Here is an 8,586-nt window from a genome sequence, read left to right as displayed (position 1 = left end):
GAAACCCACAAATCATAAATGTGCTATAGCTTAGCAGGCAGATCATCTCCAAAGTTCAGAGCAGCGTCGACCTGAGCTGCTGCTTCTCAAATGAGAGAAGGATTGAGTACATCTGTCTTCCAGTCTGAGCTTTGCCATGTACTCACTGGCTAGCTTTGGCTGGACCTTCTGCTTTCCAGCCCTGTTACTTCCCAGTAATATTTTTAAGGAGATGGAGTATGGTCTGAAAAGAAGAAAAGCAAAGCATTGTCACTATTCTGTATCAAATATCTCAAGGCAGTGATGCAGCATAAATTCATAGAAAAATGGAGGGGCTCCTGAACTGAGTTTGAGAGAAATCCTGTGCTTGGAAGTTCTCTGTATCTGCAGTGCTGTAGATACGGAGATGTTAACGCTGGCATAAGATATTACACTTAAAGCTTTAAGTATTACTGTGGAATTATAAGAGCATATAAGAGTATTTCAAAGAATGGATTCAGCTTGAAAATCACCCCTCTTTCTCTATGTATTTTTCTTAGTAACGCTAGAAGTAGTAATTCACTGTACTTAAAAATTGCTCTGTTTTGAATGTACCTGCTTTTTTGAGAATAGGCCTTGGGAATAGGCTATTTCCCTCTGCACCTACGTATCTACTGGCAGTTTTCATCACATAATTGGCAGCACAGCAGCCCCTGTTCTCAGGCTTACTCCAGAGGACAGGTCAGAGCACGGAGCAGAGCAGCTCCTCCCAAAGTAGCTGGCGGACACCTCTGGGCCGTGGGGAGCAGACAGGAAGGGGCCACAGGCAACCTAAAGCAGGAGCTCTTCTTGCCATTTCCCCTTGGTTCATGTGTCATTTTCATGGAAATGAAATAAATGAAATTACTGATCCCACTTGGAAATACCTTTTCAGGATTATGACCTATTGGTGGAATTCTTAATGGCATTCAAATAACTTGCAGAATTTCATAGAATCATGGAGTCACAGAATATCCCGATTTGAAAGGGGCCCCTGAGGATCATCAAATCCAACTCCTGGCTCTGCACAGCACTACTCAAAATTCAAACCCTGTGTCTGAGAGTTATGCCCAAATGCTGCTTGACCTCCAGTAGAATTTGTGCTGTGACCATTGCCCGGAGGAGCCTCTTCAGTTTCTGAGGTTCTTCTAACTCTCTCACATGGATAGACCTATTTTAGTCTGACCTGTCCTAAAGCATAGCCAGCTGCTCTGGCTGTCCTGCAGGATAAGGACAAAGCAGTTTTCTATTCATGTCCCAAGGTCAGTACAAAAACAAACACATTTTGTATCTGATAGCGAAAAGCATTCATCAGTGCAACTTTTTCATTCTTTTAATGGCCGCAGATTTCAGAAGGTGAACAGCCTGGATTTCAGGAAGGTTGTGCTCCAGATACAACTTGGATGTATTATGAATACACGCATGACACATTTCATTGCCTACAATTAGCAGTAAACAGCCTCTTGAGGCTTTATGTTTGTTATGCCACAGTGTTTCAGGACAAAGCAAGTTCACTCTCAAGAAACAAGATTTTTTAGCACATAACCTGGCAAATTTAGGCTGGGAAATGAAGAAACTTATTTGGGATGACTTGTCATAGTACACTTACTATGGAGATCTATGCCAGCTCAGAAGTTATCACTTTTACCCCCCAGCAGCAGTAGTTTTAATTGGGCCACAGAAGGAGTCTTGCAGAGGTGGAAAGTATTTGGGTTTCCCTGAGGCTCAGAGTTCTTCCCTGAGAAGAAGCCTCACATCTTGTTGGCTCCAAGTAAAAAGATAAATTGTGGTGTGCTTGAGTATTAAGTTGTACAATATCAGCTGCAGATTTGCAGTTTGGATTGATGTGCTAAAGTATGGTTTCTTGCTGAACATCCTTTGTGTGATTTATCTGCCTACCTCTGCCTTGTCAGTGTTTGCTTCTCCCTCTTGATCCTGCCCGTAAAGTCACAAGTAGTATGTTTCATTTATCCCACCCGTGTACCTTTTTCCTAATGACCTCATTTTTCTAAAACAGAGGAAGATGGGGCAGTAATGGGGAGGACGTTTGTCCTGTATTCCTATTCATACCTTCTCCCAAGACTCTCTCACTCTACACTGACTTGACGATGGAATTAAAGAAATATTTCTTCATAAAAAGGCAAGTGAGGTTTTTAATGATGCATTGTTACCTATGGCTCTTTCCATGTTTCATGCTGTAGTGAGATATCGACTCTGTGCTAAACCAGCAGGCAGCCCTACCAGAAGACTAGCCTCTTTTTCTTTAATTGGCTTTGATCCTTGTTCTTTAATTTTCCTTGGACAAATCCTGCCCATGTACTATTGCTAGTCCATTCTGATGTGGATACTGAATGGGATCAGAGCACAGGGCATGTAATATTACAACCCCCATGTTACACCAGATAGAGTTTAGTAGTTTACAGAGCAGCAAGGATCATAAGGTTTACTTACTCTCTAAACACTACTGGCAAAAGGAAAACAGACACAAATGTGTGTTGCACAGATACCTTGCCTCTCAGTTCTGCTCATTTAACTCAGCTTAATGATTCCTTTTGGCTTCCTCTTCCCTTCCAAGCCATAGCTGTGAATATTCATCTTTCAAGTAAAGCTCCATGGAAGTGGGCCTTCGTACAGGACTCTTGCCGGCTGCCACTCCTGCTGACAAAAAAGATTGCAAGAAGAATTTTGAATAAAGGACAAACGTCACATATGCTGTGTGCTATGGAGGACAAATGCTGAATACAAAATATGTTTAATTGCTGAGTTAATTATCTCACTAAAGTCTAAATGTTGTTTTTCGGCACTCTTCCCCTCCCCCCCCCAGTTGTTTACTTTTATCAGTTAGAAAATAAAAAATCAATGTCATGAAAAACATAATTATATTCCTACTAATCTGGAGTGTTTTCTCATTTGAGTACTGCAGTCTGATGCATTTTATCACTTTCCATCAGATTATAGCAGTGGAAATTGCCAGCTAAAAGCTATGGCTCTAAAGCAAAAAAGGGGAAGAAGAAAACCCACCCCAGAGCCATGTGCCTTGCCAATCAAATCTTGTTCCTAATGACAAAGCTTTTGTGATTTCCTTTCTGACAATGCATGAATAGCTGGTGAATAATTGGTTCAACAGGAGCTTCATTAAAGTCCAAGAGAGAAAACAGGATCTTTCATGTGAATAATTTGGAATGATTGGTAAAGACGAGGCATTATTATAGGATTGCCTTCTGCTCCACAGTCAGAAATCCACAGCCTCTTCCTTACAGAAGTGTGAAAACACTTTGTAAATAGTCCCAGCTACTCCCAAGTTGTGGATGATCTTGCTACTTAGCAAGATGACTTTTTGGTTGGTATTGTTTCTGCATTAAATGCACCCATTCTTCACATAAATGAAAGAAACTGAGCTTTGTCTGGGGAGTCCAGCTGAGGACACATCCTTATGCTCCCAGTTTGAACAGATCTGGTGTAAGCTCCACCACTCCTCCATCACTTCAGTGTAAAAGACTGATGGCAGCAACCCACGGGAACCCAGGCCCTGTGGAAATGTGCACTGGCCTATCCCACTGCAGTGCTTCACACTGTGCCACCCGACCTGGAATGATGTATGATCCACGTATGATGGAGGTCTGTGCATCAACCAGCCTGTCCTCAGCTGCTCAGCCACTGTGGCCTTCCTGATGGACAGAAATAATAGCTGAGGCTCAGCCTGGCCTTTGGTCGGAGTGGTGAACAGTACACAAGAGAGTGACCCGTGGCCATTTACAGGAGCAGATGAGGTCATGTCAAAGAGCAGGTGTGAGGCTCTCCTCCTGGTACCACTGGTCCTGGTGGCCAGGCAGCACGGGACAACGGGATCCTGCCAGAGACCATGCAGCTATGTGTCACCCACCAGCAAGTTCAGACAAGACAAATGGAGCAGAGATGAGCTCTGGCTTTCAGGAACTGACCAAACCCTGGCAACTCAGGGCAATTGTTGAATTTTGCATCTGAACTCTCTCCTCAGTGACTGGAACCCTGGCCAACTGAGCCCAGTGTTTCTGACCAGAGCCAGCCTACCTGGCCTTGCTTGGGATCTCGGATGGCCCTAACTTGCCATTTGGCATCTCTAGCTGTACCTCAGTTTTCAACAAACAGTCCTTTTAAAAAAAAAAAAAAAAAAAAAGAAGAACCAGCTGGTTTCCTTACCCTACAGTAGCAAGTGCATCACCTCATGGGGCAGTGCATTCAGTGCTTCTGTCAGGCTCTGCATGGGGAAACGCAGTGGCAGCAGGTGGCCATCTTGTCCGTACCTTGGAGGAGAGAGAGGCCTTCTCAAGAATCACCCACAGAGCATTAAAACAATTACTTAATACACTAAGATTTAACACTTTAAAGATCATATCAGAGGGTCATTCAAAGTCTCCAGGCAGTGCCATGTCAATGGAGCACCACATTAGAATTTATGGTTCACTGATTCTTACTGCCTGCCACATTTTTTCTAGATGCAATTGGGGAAGGCCTTATGCAGTAGAGAGGCCTCTACATGCCACAAGGAAATAAGCCCTGGATGGACTCTTTCGCAAGTGGTGCAGCAGGCTGTGTTAGGACCCTGTGTGAAGGCAGGTCTGGGAAGAGCAGATTGGGCAAATACCTGGTGAGGGTGACCATCCCCACAGCAGACAACAGCCCTCCTGCTCAGACTGATTCTTCACCCAGTGTTCCCATTATAGCACAGCACAGTTGTAATAATGTTTAGACATACACTACCTGCCAGAAGTGGGTTAATTCCTGCCAAATTAATGATATAATAAATAGCAACAGTGTGGAAAACACTGTCCTACCCCCCTAGCAATGGATAAATCAGCTTTCCCAGCTCAGAGAACAACTATTAACCTGAGGTCTGCTGAGGCTTCTCATCCCGTACTCTACATGTGGAGCCCCACACTATGCCAGCAAAGCTGAGGTCCTCTGGAGGGCTAGAGCCCCAGCAGACCTTCCTCTGCAGTTTCTGAGCTTACAGACAATAGCCTTGTTCATTTTCATATCCTTAGAGCCTACTTTTTAAAGCATTTAACCAATCTCTTCCTTTTTTTTCACAGATCTTGAGATGGCTGACCAGCACAGTGTGCACTGATGGTTTTAAATAGCCATGTCTGAGAGATGAGAACTATTAGCATCTGCATAGATATACGGAAAATGTCCACAGATTCAGGGCATGCATCAGCAGCGAGCGGAATTCCTGTGAACAGTCCCGTCGTTCAGTACAAAAAAGAAAATATTTGTCATTGCTCTTTCCCAGAATGTTTTCACAAAGGCAGCTGCTACCTGAGCTGTTATTTGGGTTGCTGAACAAGTGAGCATCATCACAAGGAAACAAACACACAGGCAGGTGTATAACCATGCTCATTTGCTGCTTTTTGAGGGCAGGAGGAGGGTGATGTAATTAGCAAACACATGTTTAAATTTTTAATTAAGAGTTTTAATGGATTATTCACTGCCTACCAGAACACACATGCTTTTACTTCCTTGCTCTCCTGGGCTGGGTTCCTAAGGAAACCAGGCTCAGTCAGTTGTGCTGCTGCCAGCCTCCCTTCCTCGCTGGGGCTGAGCTCGTCAGGGTTCATGGCAGGCCAACGCCACTTTTGTGGTAAAATCACGACTGTGTCACAACACTGCGGTTGCAAAAGGCTTGAGCAGCTGCAGGAGGAGTCCAGCCATAGGCACAAAAAGGCTTCTTCAGGAGCTGGGCCCCAGCGTGCAGCCAAATCAGCTGAGGCATCCCAATGTGTTGATCATGGTTTCTCTGAACTCTTTGACTTTTTGCAAATTTTATTTTTTCATCTTATGATGCTTACTGGTGCTGTGATATTCACTGTGGTGCAGTGTAGGAAAGGCTTTGGCTGGGATTGGTGTGTCCAGCAAAGGAGCTGGGCAGCTCCCAGCTGCACTGTCTCTAGGTTGGCCCTCAGCCCAGGCAGCCAAGCTCCAGGAGGGTGGCTGTTCTCAGGGCCCTTCGACAGCCTCTGTCTGCATGCGTTTGTTCTTGTTTAACTATGGTGGAACAGGTTGGAAAGTTGCTATGCAATGTGGAATGGTCCCTGTTGGCCTTAATATCTGCAATCTTCCCTTCTGGATGTAGATTTTCGAAGTATAGTGGCTGCTTGTTGCTTATGGTCTAGCAAATGTTTATTCCGTCCCTGAGGAAATGGTGAGGCTGCTCAGCACCTGCTGGTGCTAACGGACATGCTGCTAAACATAGGATGGAGAGGACCCTGATGGTAAGCACCACATGAGATGGATGCCCACCTCAGAAGCCCAAGATGCAGTCATAAACATTAAACTGCAGAAGCTGAACAGCCAGAAACGAAACACATCATCACAACCAAATAAGAATTAAACAAAGAAACTCTTCTATATACACGCAGTTTAATCAGAAAAGTGATTTTGTTGCAAGGGTACAAGCTGATCTGCTGTTCTCAGAGCTACATGAACTCTCCTACCAGAGGAACTGGGGTCTTATGTAGGACCTGAGCTCTCAGCACAAGAGCTCTCAGTGCAGCACAAGAGCTGCATGCTGCAAAGTGAGCTGCCAGAGAACTCCTAACACAGACTGCAAGAAGATTCTTGTCCCATAATTGGAATCTGCATGTTTGTTTTGATTGTTGCACTGCAAAATACCTCAGCGAAGCTACAAAAGGTATATTTGACATCTATTTCTGACAGGTTTTTCTACATTCACCAAAGCAGAGTTTTGTGTGCCTTCTCTTCTGTTGTATTTACCACATTAATTATCCATGCATTAACACAGTTTACAATCACTTTCATTTATGTTAGTGCTGCATTCTCACTTTATGGGTAACTTTGTTTACCAATTCCTTCCCGCTGGCTTGCCTGAAGGTAGTGCTTTGTTCTGCACCAGCACTGCCCTGCTCAGCTGCAGCATGGCTCTCCAAACAAGGACCATGCTGCTAGCTCTGTTCGGAGGATGGCCAAAAGAGGGAAGAACAATTGTACTGCCATCAGTTTGCATTGGTTGTTCTGCTTAAATTCTGGGCCACTACACTCTCCTAAAGGACTTTCCCCACAGACAGATTGGGATTGGTCTTTCTGTCGGAGCTGTTGTTTGAGTGGACGTGGCAAGTCTTGTTCAGACTCAGAGCTTGCTGCAAAAGGCATATTTCCATTTCAGTCAAACAAGACCCAGCCTGAGCTTGGTTGGAGAAACAATCTTGGCACTTCAGAACCTCACCCCCGCCCCCACATCTCTTTTGTAGATAAGGTGGTGAAAACAAATGTTGTAGGAGAAGAATGAAATCATAAATGTTCTGGCTCTTCTCAGCTTGCTTGAGTTTATCGTTTGGGTCTGAACATTGTTACTGCAGTTTTTCTGGTAATCTGCTTTTTTTTTTGTTTATTTACATTATTTTAATAGCCTATGTGTAAACTCATAATAATGTGCCACTACACTAAGAGTATGTTACATGCATGCATGAGCATGTGCCTATAGTTTCATACAGTTGTGAAGTTGTTTGAATCTTAATGCAGAAGTTGTTTTCTTGTATTGTTAATTTTTTTACCACCTTTCCAGGATCCTGCCCTAAAATAACTGTATTACTTTATGAATAAGATTGCACTGACTTTTAAGATATAATTCTCACTCTATGCAGTAATTATAAGATACAGTTTAGGTTTGTCTATCAGTTTAAGATACATATGACAGGAAAAAAGAATCAGAAATAAGCAGCTGATGGAGGACAAATGTTGCATTGAGTGGAAATATGGACAATTTTTCCAGCTCCCCTTTCAGCAGGAAAGCATCTATCAAGAACTGAAATGAAAAGACTGAGAACATTTGGCTGGACTTCAGACTGATTCTAATGATGATTCTTCCAAAAGACTGAGTTCTCATAGCCAATAACATTTGCTACACCTTTTCCATGTGCAATTTTATAAATCAAAAGGCAACAGATACCACAGAAAGGCCTGAAATGATACGGATGAGCTTTCCAGTGAGCCTCCAACGAAATGCAGAAGTCAAAGACCATTTCATTTGGCTTTGCTATCATCCACACAGCACTTCTGTAGAGTATTGACTTCACTGGAGCTGCTCACATAGATGTTTGTAGTGGGATTTTTGTGTATAGCAGATTCTTGCAATGTGGAAGGTTTTCTTTTCTCTGGAAGTGCAATATGCAAACACACTCCAGTGATGCAAACCAGAGCTCACTTATTGCAGCTTATTGCAGTGAAATAGCTTCATCAGTGCAAGCACCCAGCATCCTTTTACCCAAGTGCAGCAAGATCTCAGTAACATATAGAAGGTTTTGTAGGATCAGGTCATTATTTGTATAACATTAAAGTCCTGCACTATGTGCTAGGTAAATGTATGGTACTCTTCACGGCATTTGTTTATTAAGACCACATGAAAACACAGAGCACACCTGTATGTCAGAATGTATAAGTACTGATGGCCCTGACCAGCTTTACCTGGGGCTTCCTCCCTCCCCCCCAGCTCCCATCCATAAGCCCTAATTCAGCTCAGTCTTGGGCTATCCAGCAGAAGCATTAGTTGCTAGTTGTACTGCTATGCATATGCCTGGCTACGGGTTTATTTTA

Source organism: Meleagris gallopavo, chromosome 8 (assembly GCF_905368555.1).
Source record: "Meleagris gallopavo chromosome 8, MGAL_WU_HG_1.1, whole genome shotgun sequence".
NCBI classification, from domain to species: Eukaryota; Metazoa; Chordata; class Aves; order Galliformes; family Phasianidae; genus Meleagris; species Meleagris gallopavo.
This window is presented reverse-complemented; position numbering follows the sequence as displayed.